This window comes from Bos indicus x Bos taurus, chromosome 23, assembly GCF_003369695.1.
Source record: "Bos indicus x Bos taurus breed Angus x Brahman F1 hybrid chromosome 23, Bos_hybrid_MaternalHap_v2.0, whole genome shotgun sequence".
NCBI lineage: Eukaryota > Metazoa > Chordata > Mammalia > Artiodactyla > Bovidae > Bos > Bos indicus x Bos taurus.
The window spans coordinates 194050-208243 of NC_040098.1; the positions used below are offsets into that span (position 1 = coordinate 194050).

The 14194-nt window shown below is 37.7% G+C and overlaps 1 pseudogene; it reads left to right on the forward strand.

Moving 5' to 3' along the window:
• The first annotated feature begins 590 nt into the window (after positions 1-590).
• On the forward strand, positions 591-8224 carry LOC113882241 (annotated as a pseudogene).
• The last annotated feature ends 5970 nt before the right edge of the window (positions 8225-14194 follow it).

Sequence of the window (14194 nt, forward strand, 5' to 3'; positions counted from 1 at the left end):
TTATGTCAACTATTGCAATCAGTCTGACCCTGGGGTTCCCATATCTATCCTCCTTTACTTTCCTGAACCTCAACCTGTTTCATAAAAGTCACACAAAGACCTCTATCAGAGTTATATCCAGCATTCCCTCTTTCTCAAATGCTTCTTCATCATTCCAATAGTATTCCAGTTACTTTCCCTGGTTTCTTATTTTCTAAGATTAAAAGGAAAACTCTTTAACTTTGAATTTATAGCCTTTGCATCCATTTTCTACTTCTTTTTTCAGGCTTAGTTGCCACTATACATGAAACTTACTGCTTCTACTAAGACCCTAAATCATCTCACATGGTTCAGTATACACAGATTCCCTCTTTCCTCTGTGTTCACTAAGTTCCTCATGACTCTAAGCATTATCTTCTCCCAGGAAAGAATTTGAGTAATTTTTCAAGATATCAGAAGCTCTTTTTTTTTATTTAATCTCAAATAAACTCATAAGGATACAGAACTCAATAGAATTTAGGTATTTATTACTGGGGACAATGAATTCAAGGTTGCATTATGAAAAAGTGAGATTTTTTTCATGTAATGTAATTAACCATAATATGAGATACATGGAGAAAAGGAATAATGTGACAGAGTTATTCTACTGGGACTCACACAGAATCCGAAGGTGCAGAAAGTCATATTTGCTGTGTTTCTCATCGTCTACATTGTCTCTATGGTAGGGAATGTGCTCACCTTGGTCACCATGACCACCAGCTCATTATTGGGGTCCCCCATGTACTTTTTCCTGGCTCATCTCTCTTTTATTGATGCCTGCAATTCCTGTGTCAATACCCCCAAACAATGGATGCATGGCTCAAATATTTGGGGAACATTTCTTTGGAGGTGCTGATGTCATCCTACTTACTGTGATGGTCTATGACTGCTATGCGACCATCTGTAAGCCCTTGCATTATATGACCATCATGAATGGGTGGCTGTGTGGACTGCTAGTGGGAGTGGCATGGGTGGGAGGCTTTCTTCATGGAATCGTTCAGATCCTCTTCATCTTCATGTTACCCTTCTGTAGCCCTAATTGCCGGGGTTCAGCCCCGGTGGATCCAGGGAATTTGAAGTGACAATGGCGTCAGTGAAGGTCAGGAAACAATTGCTTAATTAAACATTAATTAAGGATATAAAGAGTGGTTAAATAAGGACAGCTCAGTGAGGAAATTCAGTGGAAAAAAGAGGCTGAATAATTCAGCAAGAAGGTGAGAGAAAGAACGACATGGGGAGACCAAGTTTCGGTGAACAAGGCCCACACTTTATTTTCCAAAGTAGTTTTTATACCTTAAGTTATGTATACAGGATAATGGGGGAAGAGGTAGAGTCATGCAGTAAGCCAGGCTTTCTTCCTGCAAACTTATCATATGCAAAAGTTTAGCTGATTTGCATCATCTTCTGGCCCAGAGGCCTGTTAACATTTTAAGACCCTTTCTTCAGAAAACTTATTTTTCTCTAAGGGTGATTAGTCAGGTGCCACCCTCCAAAAGCATTAGATAAAGTTGCATTCCTATAGGGCAAAGGTATGGTGGGCTATAACAAGAAAAAGAATTAACTCAAGGGTCCAAGGTTACAAACGTTAAAGCTACTACTTACACCAGTTATATTAATCAATACACTGCCAGGGACACAGCAGGTAAGGGATATGGAAACTTAGCAGCAAACATTGGCCCAACAAGTGAAAAACCCTTCACTAATACAATTTCTAATCAATCTTTTAACTGCTGAAAGGAATCTGTATTTAGACAGTTTAGAACATCTCATGCCTCTCACAGTTGGGAGACTCTGAACAATCACATGTGGCCAGAAAATCCTATTCAGGCAGGCTAGAGGACTTCCAAAGGAGTTTGTAGGTTGAAACACTATCACACCCAGGAACTTTATTAACTGGAGCTGTAAGTTAACTCTTTTCAAGAGAGAGGACAACCCCCCATAAAGTCAGAGGTGTAGGTGAGAGCAGAAAGTAGGCAGACTCTGGTTTGGGGGGTAGATGCTCGAGAATTTCCAGGGGGACTCCTGAGGCTTTATCTCTCCTGTGCCTATGGCGAGCCTCCTTCCTCATGACCTTTGCCACAGGCAGAATTCCTCACGCTGGCTCCAGGCATCTCCCCCTTTTTTATTTCTTAAAACAGCCAGATGCAGCTCAGTCGCAAGCTTCTGAATGTTCTGCCGAAGAATCCTGACAATACAAGGAAGAATGCTTATGAGAAGCAAAATTAAAGCACCAGCAGCGACATAACCAAGGATATTAGACAGTATGTTTTTTCCTGAAATGAAGTTAGAGAAAGTGTGAAAAAAGTCATTAGCTGCTCCAGCAGCGGTAAAATCCAGTTGAGAGTGTTCCAGGGTCTGTATTTGATTATGAGGTTTCCCTAAGTCCAGGCCAATGTCAGAGCTGTTCCAAACACCTGAGATATGATTTTTGATTTTTTCCCATTCATAATCTGTCTCATTTCCCTTTAAAGATGTCGCGCATATCCACTGGTAATCAGCCTGGCAAGACAGAGCCATTTTCATTTTTAAAGCCTGTAACTGAGTCCCAATATGCATTATTGCCTCCTCCAAGGCATCTACCCTCAGCTCCAACTTTCTATCTATAGCTTCTTGTGTTGTTAGAGTTAGAGAAACATTTTATTTTATTTTTAAACTTTACATAATTGTATTAGTTTTGCCAAATATCAAAATGAATCCGCCACAGGTATACATGTGTTCCCCATCCTGAACCCTCCACCCTCCTCCCTCCCCACACCATCCCTCTTGGTCGTCCCAGTGCACTAGCCCTAAGTATCCAGTATTGTGCATCGAACCTGGTCTGGCATCTCGTTTCATACATGATATTTTTCATGTTTCAATGCCATTCTCCCAAATCTTCCCACCCTCTCCCTCTCCCACAGAGTCCATAAGACTGTTCTATACATCAGTGTCTCTTTTGCTGTCTCGTACACAGGGTTATTGTTACCATCTTTCTGAATTCCATATATATGCATTAGTATACTATATTGGCATTTTTCTTTCTGGCTTACTTCACTCTGTATAATAAGCTCCAGTTTCATCCACCTCATTAGAACTGATTCAAATGTATTCTTTTTAATGGCTGAGTAATACTCCATTGTGTATATGTACCACAGCTTTCTTATCCATTCATCTGCTGATGGACATCTAGGTTGCTTCCATATCCTGGCTATTATAAACAGTGCTGCGATGAACATTGGGGTACACGTGTCTCTTTCCCTTCTGGTTTCCTCAGTGTGTATGCCCAGCAGTGGGATTGCTGGATCATAAGGCAGTTCTATTTCCAGTTTTTTAAGGAATCTCCAGACTGTTCTCCATAGTGGCTGTACTAGTTTGCATTCCCACCAACAGTGTAAGAGGGTTCCCTTTTCTCCACACCCTCTCCAGCATTTATTGCTTGTAGACTTTTGGATCACAGCCATTCTGACTGGTGTGAAATGGTACCTCACAGTGGTTTTGATTTAAATTTCTCTGATAATGAGTGATGTTGAGCATCTTTTCATGTGTTTGTTAGCCATCTATATGTCTTCTTTGGAGAAATGTCTATTTAGTTCTTTGCCCCATTTTTTGATTGGGTCGTTTATTTTTCTGGAGTTGAGCTGTAGGAGTTGCTTGTATATTTTTGAGATTAGTTGTTTGTCAGTTGCTTCATTTGCTATTATTTTCTCCCATTCTGAAGGCTGTCTTTTCACCTTGCTAATAGTTTCCTTTGATGTTCAGAAGCTATTAAGGTTAATTAGGTCCCATTTGTTTATTTTTACTTTTATTTCCAATATTCTGGGAGGTGGGTCATAGAGGATCCTGCTGTGATGTATGTTGGAGAGTGTTTTGCCTATGTTCTCCTCTAGGAGTTTTATAGTTTCTGGTCTTACATTTAGATCTTTAATCCATTTTGAGTTTATTTTTGTGTATGGTGTTAGAAAGTGTTCTAGTTTCATTCTTTTACAAGTGGTTGACCAGATTTCCCAGCACCACTTGTTAAAGAGATTGTCTTTAATCCATTGTATATTCTTGCCTCCTTTTTCAAACATAAGGTGTCCATATGTGCGTGGATTGATCTCTGGGCTTTCTATTTTGTTCCATTGATCTATATTTCTGTCTTTGTGCCAGTACCATACTGTCTTGATAACTGTGGCTTTGTAGTAGAGCCTGAAGTCAGGTAGGTTGATTCCTCCAGTTCCATTCTTCTTTCTCAAGATTGCTTTGGCTATTCGAGGTTTTTTTGTATTTCCATACAAATTGTGAAATTATTTGTTCAAGCTCTGTTAAGAATACCGTTGGTAGCTTGATAGGGATTGCATTGAATCTATAAATTGCTTTTGGGTAGTATACTCATTTTCACTATATTGATTCTTCTAATCCATGAACATCGCATATTTCTCCATCTATTAGTGTCCTCTTTGATTTCTTTCACCAGTGTTTTATAGTTTTCTATTCATAGGTCTTTAGTTTCTTTAGGTAGATATATTCCTAAGTATTTTATTCTTTCCGTTGCAATGGTGAATGGAATTGTTTCCTTAATTTCTCTTTCAGTTTTCTCATTATTAGTGCATAGGAATGCAAGGAATTTCTGTGTGTTGATTTTATATCGTGCAACTTTACTATAGTCATTGATTAGTTCTAGTAATTTTCTGGTGGAGTCTTTAGGGTTTTCTATGTAGAGGATCATGTCATCTGCAAAAAGTGAGAGTTTTACTTCTTCTTTTCCAACTTGGATTCCTTTTATTTCTTTTTCTGCTCTGATTGCTGTGGCCAAAACTTCCAAACTATGCTGAATAGTAATGGTGAAAGTGGGCACCCTTGTGTTGTTCCTGACTTCACAGGAAATGCTTTCAATTTTTCACCACTGAGGATAATGTTTGCTGTGGGTTTGTCATATATAGCTTTTATTATGTTGAGGTATGTCCCTTCTATTCCTGCTTTCTGGACAGTTTTTATCATAAATGGATGTTGAATTTTGTCAAAGGCTTTCTCTGCATCTATTGAGATAATCATATGATTTTTAGTTTTCAATTTGTTAATGTGGTGTATTACATTGATTGATTTGCGGATATTGAAGACTCCTTGCATCCCTGGGATAAAGCCCACTTGGTCATGGTGTATGATCTTTTTAACGTCTTGTTGGATTCTGATTGCTAGAATTTTGTTAAGGATTTTTGCATCTATGTTCATCAGTGATATTGGCCTGTAGTTTTCTTTTTTTGTGGGATCTTTGTCAGGTTTTGGTATTAGGGTGATGGTGGCCTCATAGAATGAGTTTGGAAGTTTACCTTCCTCTGCAATTTTCTGGAAGAGTTTGAGCAGGATAGGTATTAGCTCTTCTCTAAATTTTTGGTAGAATTCAGCTGTGAAGCCGTCTGGACCTGGGCTTTTGTTTGCTGGAAGATTTTTGATTACAGTTTCAATTTCCGTGCTTGTGATGGGTCTGTTAAGATTTTCTATTTCTTCCTGGTCGAATTTTGGAAATTTGTACTTTTCTAAGAATTTGTCCATTTCTTCCACGTTGTCCATTTTATTGGCATATAATTGCTGATAGTAGTGTCTTATGATCCTTTGTATTTCTGTGTTGTTTGTTGTGATCTCTCCATTTTCTTTGTTTTTTTTTTTTAATTTTATTTTATTTTTAAACTTTACATAATTGTATTAGTTTTGCCAAATATTTTTGTTTCTAATTTTATTGATTTGATTTTTCTCCCTTTGTTTCTTGATGAGTCTGGCTAATGGTTTGTCAATTGTATTTATCCTTTCAAAGAACCAGCTTTTGGTTGTTGATTTTTGCTATGGTCTCTTTTTTTTCTTTTGCATTTATTTCTGCTCTAATTTTTAAGATTTCTTTCCTTCGACTAACCCTGGGGTTCTTCATTTCTTCCTTTTCTAGTTGCTTTAGGTATAGAGTTGGTTTTTTATTTGACTTTTTTCTTGTTTCTTGAGGTGTGCCTGTATTGCTCTGAACTTTCCCCTTACGACTGCTTTTACCATGTCCCACAGGTTTTGGGTTTTTGTGTTTTCATTTTCATTCATTTGTATGCAAATTTTGATTTCTTTTTTGATTTCTTCTGTGATTTGTTGGTTATTCAGCAGCGTGTTGTTCAGCCTCCATTTGTTGGAATTTTTAATAGGTTTTCTCCTGTAATTGAAGTCTAATCTTACTGCATTGTGGTCAGAAAAGATGCTTGGAATGATTTCTATTTTTTTGAATTTACCAAGGCTAGATTTATGGCCCAGGATTTGATCTATCCTGGAGAAGGTTCCATGTGCCCTTGAGAAAAAGGTGAAATTCATTGTTTTGGGATGAAATGTCCTATAGATATCAATTAGGTCTAACCGGTCTATTGTATCGTTTAAAGTTTGTGTTTCCTTGTTAATTTTCTGTTTAGTTGATCTATCCATAGGTGTGAGTGGGGTATTAAAGTCTCCCACTCTTATTGTGTTATTGTTAATTTCTCCTTTCATACTTGTTAGCATTTGTCTTACATACTGCGGTGCTCCTGTGTTGGGTGCATATATATTTATAATTGTTATATTTTCTTCTTGGATTGATCCTTTGATCATTATGTAGTGACCTTCTTTGTCTCTTTTCACAGCCTTTGTTTTAAAGTCTATTTTAACTGATATGAGTATTGCTACTCCTGCTTTCTTTTGATCCCTATTTGCATGGAAAATCTTTTTCCAGCTCTTCACTTTCAGTCTTTATGTGTCCCCTGTTTTGAGGTGTGTCTCTTGTAGACAACATATTTTTAGATATGGTATCAACATATTGGGCAGTATGCACCTGTTGAGTCAATGATATTGCTGCTGCAGAAGTAATTGCGGTTATTAACGCTGTTATTCCCAGGATAAACAAGCCCACAAACCATCACAATCACATTAAATCCTGAAGTTGTTGTAATACAGCAAGACTATAGTTATATCAATAAGTGGTTACATTATAAGATAAGGTGGATGTTATAACATTACAAAGGAGCAAACGTTACATTGAGGGTTTAAACAAGATGCCTTGTTCACAAGTCACTACATTAGATCCACCTGAATAATTCATATGTACATTGAGTTTCTTGGAGTCATTAGTAAAAAGAAAAACATAAGGCAAGCGTAGACAAGCTAAAACAGAATAAGTAGAATTATTTTCTGGTTGGAGTCTGCGCTGCAGCAGCCCCGTCAGTCTCACCGGGATCTCCATGTTTATCTTGCCTCCCCTTACGGTGGGCATCGCCCCCACTCCTTCGCTGATCCGGCCTCGGGCTCAGGGGCAGCCAAGCGAGTGCAAACGTAGGCTGGCGGGGCTATCTGTTGCAAGCACTGTGCGCTGGGCCCAGGCAGCCAGGCTGGTCGGGTCCGCAGCTCCCAACGTGCAGCTGTTCTGTGCAGCAGCTGCGGTGGCAGGGGCAGAGGAGTGCCCCTCCTCTTCTGTGATAGAAGCAATGGGGGAACCGGATGTCTGGGGGACTGCAACATGGTGCATCAGCCTGTCTGGGATAAATTGGAGAATCTGCGTCCTGTGGAAAAATACAAGCATATCCTCGACCGCTAGTTAATAATTGGTCAGGACCCTCCATTGTCTGGAGAGGAGGTCCTTCCATTTAACTAATGGTTTTGCATTTAATTGCTCTGAGCACCAATGATGAAGCATTGCAGTAGTTCCAGCTGAATCAGTATTTAAAATATTTATTACGAAAAGAGCATGTTGCAATATTTGATGGGGAGAACTATACTTAAATTCCCCTTCCGTTAATTTTTTGAATTTGGATTTTTAATGTTTGATGTGTTCTTTATGTGTGATCTGAACCCTTTGCTCGATCTTGCCTGCACTGATATCCACACTCTAGGACTCTTTGTTGCTGCCAACAGTGGATTCATCTGTCTATTAAACTTCATTCTCTTGATGGGCTCTTATGCGGTCATTCTGCACTCCCTAAGGACCTACAGCTTGGAAGGGAGGCAAAAAGCCCTCTCCACCTGCATCTCCCACATCATGGCAGCCATCTTATTCTTTGTGCCCTGCATATTTGTGTACATGAGACCCACAGCTACTTTACCTGTTGATAAAGCAGTGGCTGTATTCTACAGTATTATAACTCCCATATTAAATCCCTTAATCTATACCTTGAGAAATGACCAGATGAAAAATGCCATTAGGAAATTGTTTAGTCAGAAAGCTATTTCAGATGTAAATATAAATGTGCTTTGACACCAAAGTCAATTGAAGAGAGGCAATGTTCAAAGGATATTTTTGACCAAAGAAAGAAACTAGTATAAATCATAAATTCTACAAAGAGGGCAGAATAAACGGGTGTAGAAATGGGACAAAAAAAATAAGCTTTTGTAAATTTGGAAAACTACCAAATTTTTACCTATTTATCTAACTTCATTAATGTTTATGGATTCAAAACTATTTTTCTAATAAAACAGAAGTAACAAAATATGCTGATATTTATTAATAATTTCAATTACAATCCAAAGTGTAGACATAGTTATTATTGCCATATTACAAGTGAGCCAACAAACAGAAAGGAATATGTTTCAAAGCAAAAGTACTGAGGAACCAGTAACCTGAAGCTACCTGAACTGTCAGACTATGTTCTTAAATGCTGCAGTGTACGACCAGGCCATAATGATCAACAAGCAACATAGTTATATTTGTTAACATTTATAGAAATAGTTCTGCTGAAATGTATATTTATACATGTATTATACCTTAGTATATACACTATCATAATGTGTATATATATATATATATATATATATATATATATATATATGCACACACATATATTTAGTTGTCGTTATATATGAATAAATGCTAATGATTTTAATTAATAATACTGACCACTTTTTATGTGTCATAGTTGATGGTTTTATGTCAAGTAGTGTGCTATTGTGTTGTGTAACTATTCTAGGAATATAAAAGCAATGTACCATTTAATATCTAAATGATATACTATATTTCAAAATTTCCTGTTGCATTCAGAATCACTTTGAATCACTCATGTAACCATCTTATCCTGATAAGGAATCAAAAGGAAGAATGATTCAAATAAAGTAGCATTTCATGTCAAATGGGAATTTCACTGTATTAAGTATATAAATAGTCATACTCCATAAACTATTTGCCTACTTGCTAACATTTTTTTTTACAATTAGCCCAATGTCTGGTTCATAATAAATGCTGAATAAATAATATAAGTGTAAACAAAGATGAATAACATTAATAAAATAAAGATAAATAAGGTAGTGATAGAGATTAGGAAACTTTTTCTACTTTTATGTGTTTTAAAGTCTGGGATGAATTCTAGTTTTATCTCCTTGGAAACAACAATTTTTTATTTATTCCCACTTAAACTATGAAAAAGAAAGAAACTAAAGCTGTTTCTGTAATCAAATGAGCAAATTATTAACCTTTTAATCTTTGTGCTATTACTAAGATTTCATTATTGTGTTACTGTGGGCTTTTTCTGTTATTTGTTAATCAATTTAGTTTTGGGTAACATTATATTATGAAAAAAATTTTAAATAAGTAGCTTCAGTTACATATGAGGTAATTTCAGCATAAATGTATTCCATTTATCACTTTCATATTTCATTCATTAAACAACAAATAGTTTTGGGTCCAAGGAATGAATAAAGCACATTAATATTTGCTTGGGTTTCAGTGATAAAGTGGAGGAGGAACTAGGAACCCACTCCTGTACTCTTGCCTGGAAAATCCCATGGACGGAGGAGCCTGGTTGGCTGCAGTCCATGAGGTCGCAGTCGGACACGACTGAGCTACTTCACTTTCACTTTTCACTTTCATGCATTGGAGAAGGAAATGGCAACCCACTCCAGGCTTCTTGCCTGGATAATCCCAGGGACGGGAGAGCCTGGTGGGCTGCTGTCTATGGGGTCACACAGGGTCGGACACTACTGAAGCAAGTTAGCAGCAGCAGAAGCACCAATAAAGAGAAATTCAAGTGATGGCTTCACAAAGTTTAGGACCACTGAGATACCCCAAAAAGTACAGGTGATTATAATGCAGTTTTACAAAAAAATAAGACAGTGGAAGGACAGGATGCTCTGAGAGCATGCTTGATGGATACACAACAAAGACTTTGGAATCAGAAAATTTACAGAGTGAAAAAAATCTGAAAACTGAAACTAGAAGTATGAGAAAATGTTACCAGAATAAATAGACATCAATTGAAGTAAGAGTGTTCTTGGAGATGGAGTATATAACAAAGGCTAGAAGGTGAATATAAGAATGCAGGAATCCTAATAATTTTGATAGAGTTGTGGTTGTGAAATCAACTATTCATTTAAAATTATTTATTGTATTCCAACTATATGCCAGGAAACATGCTGGCCATTTAGCTTATAAAGGGAAAATAGCAAGAGATAGAAATAAGGAAGTTAAAGAAGGGTCTCATAATTGTGTCAAGGCTTCATGCTATGTACTATATGGAAAGGACTGGTCTTTTAAGCTATCTAGTGATGCAGTTAGACTTGAAATTTAGGTGATGACTCCAGATACAATACAGAAAATAAATTGAAGGGAGCAACACAAGCAGCAGTAGAGCAGTTAGAATGTTACTGTAATTATCTGGGTATGAAATGATAGAGGCTTGAGCTGCGGTGGTACTAATGATGACACGGAATGTGGTGGCCATGTTGCACCTGGTCAAATCTCCTTCACTGGGCCAATGTACCCAGGAATAGCTATCATATGGCTGAGCGGCTAAGAGCTCACAACCCCATTGTTTCTGTACAATTGCACCAGAGAAAATTGGAACTGCTTCACTGGGGATTATTCTCACTATCCCAGTGTCCACCACTGGCCAATAAATGACTGGGTTTGGGGTGAAAGGCTGGTCCTCTTGCCTTAAAGTGGAGCCAATATCATAGTACAATAAATACTGCAGAACTCTCAGGGCTCCTTGGTAAATCCAAACACTAATTGAGACTCTATTCCTTTCCCCCTGTGCTACAGACAGCTTCCCTCAACATTTCTCCTTAGAAATTACTTTTATAAATTTCCCTCTCTGCATTTGACCTAAGAAAACCAAAGTAAAATGGAAAAATAGAGAAGGGTTCCAGAAGTATTCCAGAGATATAGGCAAAATAATTTCATATATAAAATGAAGATTTAAGAAAGAAGAGTCATGTTGAAATCCAGATTCTATCATAGATCACTGGAGGTTTGAGTAACCCAGGGAGAGGGAAAAAAAGAAAACCAAGTCTTCTTTGCCAATAGAAGAGGTCTCCCCAGACCCAGAGGACATGACCTCTCATCCTCTCTCTGAAGGATTAGCCTAGCACTGGTTAAGGAAATTGCAGCCATTGTGAAAGACAGTATTACATTTCTAAATAAGTGAAAAATAATATTACCCAATGATCCAGCTTTTCCAGTTCTGGGCATATTCCCAAAAGAATTGACATGAGGAATTCAGATATTCATAGGGTAGTAGCACTACTCAGAGCAGCCAAAATGGTTAAGGAACCTAAGTACCCATCAACACATGAAAAGATGAACAAAATGTGGTATACAGTTAAAACAATATGATTCAGCACTTAAAAATAATGAGTCTCTGACACATGCTACAACAGAAAAAATGAGGATGAGTCAAAATATGCCACTCAGTTTTCATATTTAAATTTTTGTATTTAAAAGTTTGTATTTAAATTTGGAAAACTCAGAAGTGGCCACAGGACTGGAAAAGGTCAGTTTTCATTCCAATCCCAAAGAAAGGCAATGCCAAAGAATGCTCAAACTATCACCCAATTGCACTCATCTCACATGCTAGTAAAGTAATGCTCAAAATTATCCAAGCCAGGCTTCAGCAATATGTGAACCATGAACTTCCAGATGTTCAAGCTGGTTTTAGAAAAGACAGAGAAATCAGAGATCAAATTGCCAACATCTGCTGGATCATCAAAAAAGCAAGAGAGTTCCAGAAAGACATCTATTTCTGCTTTATTGAGTATGCCAAAGCCTTTGACTGTGTGGATCACAATAAACTGTAGAAAATTCTGAAAGAGATGGGAATACCAGACCACCTTACCTGCCTCTTGAGAAACCTATATGCAGGTCAGGAAGCAACAGTTAGAACTGGACATGGAACAACAGACTGGTTCCAAATAGGAAAAGGAGTACTTCAAGGCTGTATTTTGTGACGCTGCTTATTTACCTTATATGCAGAGTACATCATGAGAAATGCTGGACTGGAAGAAACACAAGCTGGAATCAAGATTGCCGGGAGAAATATCAGTAATCTCAGATATGCAGATGACACCACCCTTATGGCAGAAAGTGAAGAGGAACTAAAAAGCTTCTTTTTTTTTTTTTTTGATATTTTTTAAAATTTTATTTTATTTTTAAACTTTACATAATTGTATTAGTTTTGCCAAAAGTGAAAGAGGTGAGTGAAAAAGTTGGCTTAAAACTCAACATGCAGGAAACTAAGATCATGGCATCTGGTCCTATCACTTCATGGAAAATAGATGGGGAAACAGTGGCTGACTTTATTTTTCTGGGCTCCAAAATCACTGCAGATGGTGATTGCAGACATGAAATTAAAAGACACTTACTCCTTGGAAGGAAATTTATGACTAACCTAGACAGCATATTAAAAAGCAGAGACATTACTTTGCCAACAAAGGTCCATCTAGTCAAGGCTATAGTTTTTCCAGTGGTCATGTATGGATGTGAGAGTTGGACTGTGAAGAAAGCCGAGTGCTGAAGAATTGATGCTTTTGAAGTGTGGTGTTGGAGAAGACTCTTGAGAGTCCCTTGGACTGCAAGGAGATCCAATCAATCCATCCTAAAGGAGACCAGTCCTGGGTGTTCATTGGAAGGACTGATGCTGAAGCTGAAGCTGAAGCTCCAATACTTTGGCCACCTCATGCGAAGAGTTGACTCATTGGAAAAGACCCTAATGCTGGGAGGGATTGGAGGCAGGAAGAGAAGAGGCTGACAGAGGATGAGATGGCTGATTGGCATCACCGACTCGATGGATGTGAACTCTGGGAGTAGGTGATGGACAGGGAGGCCTGGTGTGCTGTGGTTCATGGGGTTGCAAAGAGTAGGACATGACGGGGCGACTGAACTGAAGAAAGGTTTAAGAAGTAAAAATTAAACTTAGTCAAGGGAACAGATTAAAATAAATTTAATGATAGACTGGATCACCTGGCTGTGTATTCATTTCTAAAATTGTATGCTTTTTTTTTTTTTGTCTCCACTCAGTCTACTATCATATGTGTCTATGTGTGTTATGCAGTGTGTATATGTGCATATATTTTTATGTGTGTTTTGTTGTAGTTCAGTCACTAAGTTATATCCGACTCTTTATGACTGCAGCACACGAGCCTTCCCTGTCCTTCTCTATCTTCCAGAGTTTACTCAAACTCATGTTCTTTGAGTCGGTAATGCCATCCAAGCATCTTATCCTCTTTTATCCTCTTCTCCTCCTGCTTTCAATCTTTTACAGCATCAGGGTCTTTTCAATGAGTCTGTTTTTCTCATCAGATGATGAAAGTATGGGACCTTCAACTTCAGCATCAGTCCTTCCAGTGAATATTCAAGACTGATTTCCGTTAGGATTGACTGGTTTGATCTCTTTGTTGTCCAAGAGATTCTCAAGAATCTTCAGGTTTTATTATGAAAGACATTCTGAAATGTTTGAATTCTGAATCATTACTCAAAGCAATATTGAGTAGAACAGTATTTTGTCACTGGACATTTTGTTAAAGATGTGACAGCATATTGAGTTAATTAGGTAAACTATTTCTCTACTTCTGCAATAGGGAACTTTAATATCAGTATGTCCTTGATAGAAATTGAAGACAACCAGCTGAAAAAGTTTTTCTCTCTTGTGAAATAACTCAATTATTATTCATGGCATCTGAAGAATTATTTACTTTTTTAATTATCTTCAATTTCTTATATTATTATTTTCAGATGCATTTATGAAACAGGTTGAATGAGTATTATGAATTCCATTTAATGCAGATAAAACATTGCACTGCAGATAAATGATTAAGCATTGAAAGGTGGCAGTCCCATGAACATGTGTACCTATTAGGGCTCTATCACGCTAGCGGTAAAGAACCCACCTGCCAAAGCAGGAGACAGACACTGGTTCAGTCCCTGGGTCAGGAAGATCCCCTGGAGAAGGAAATAACAATC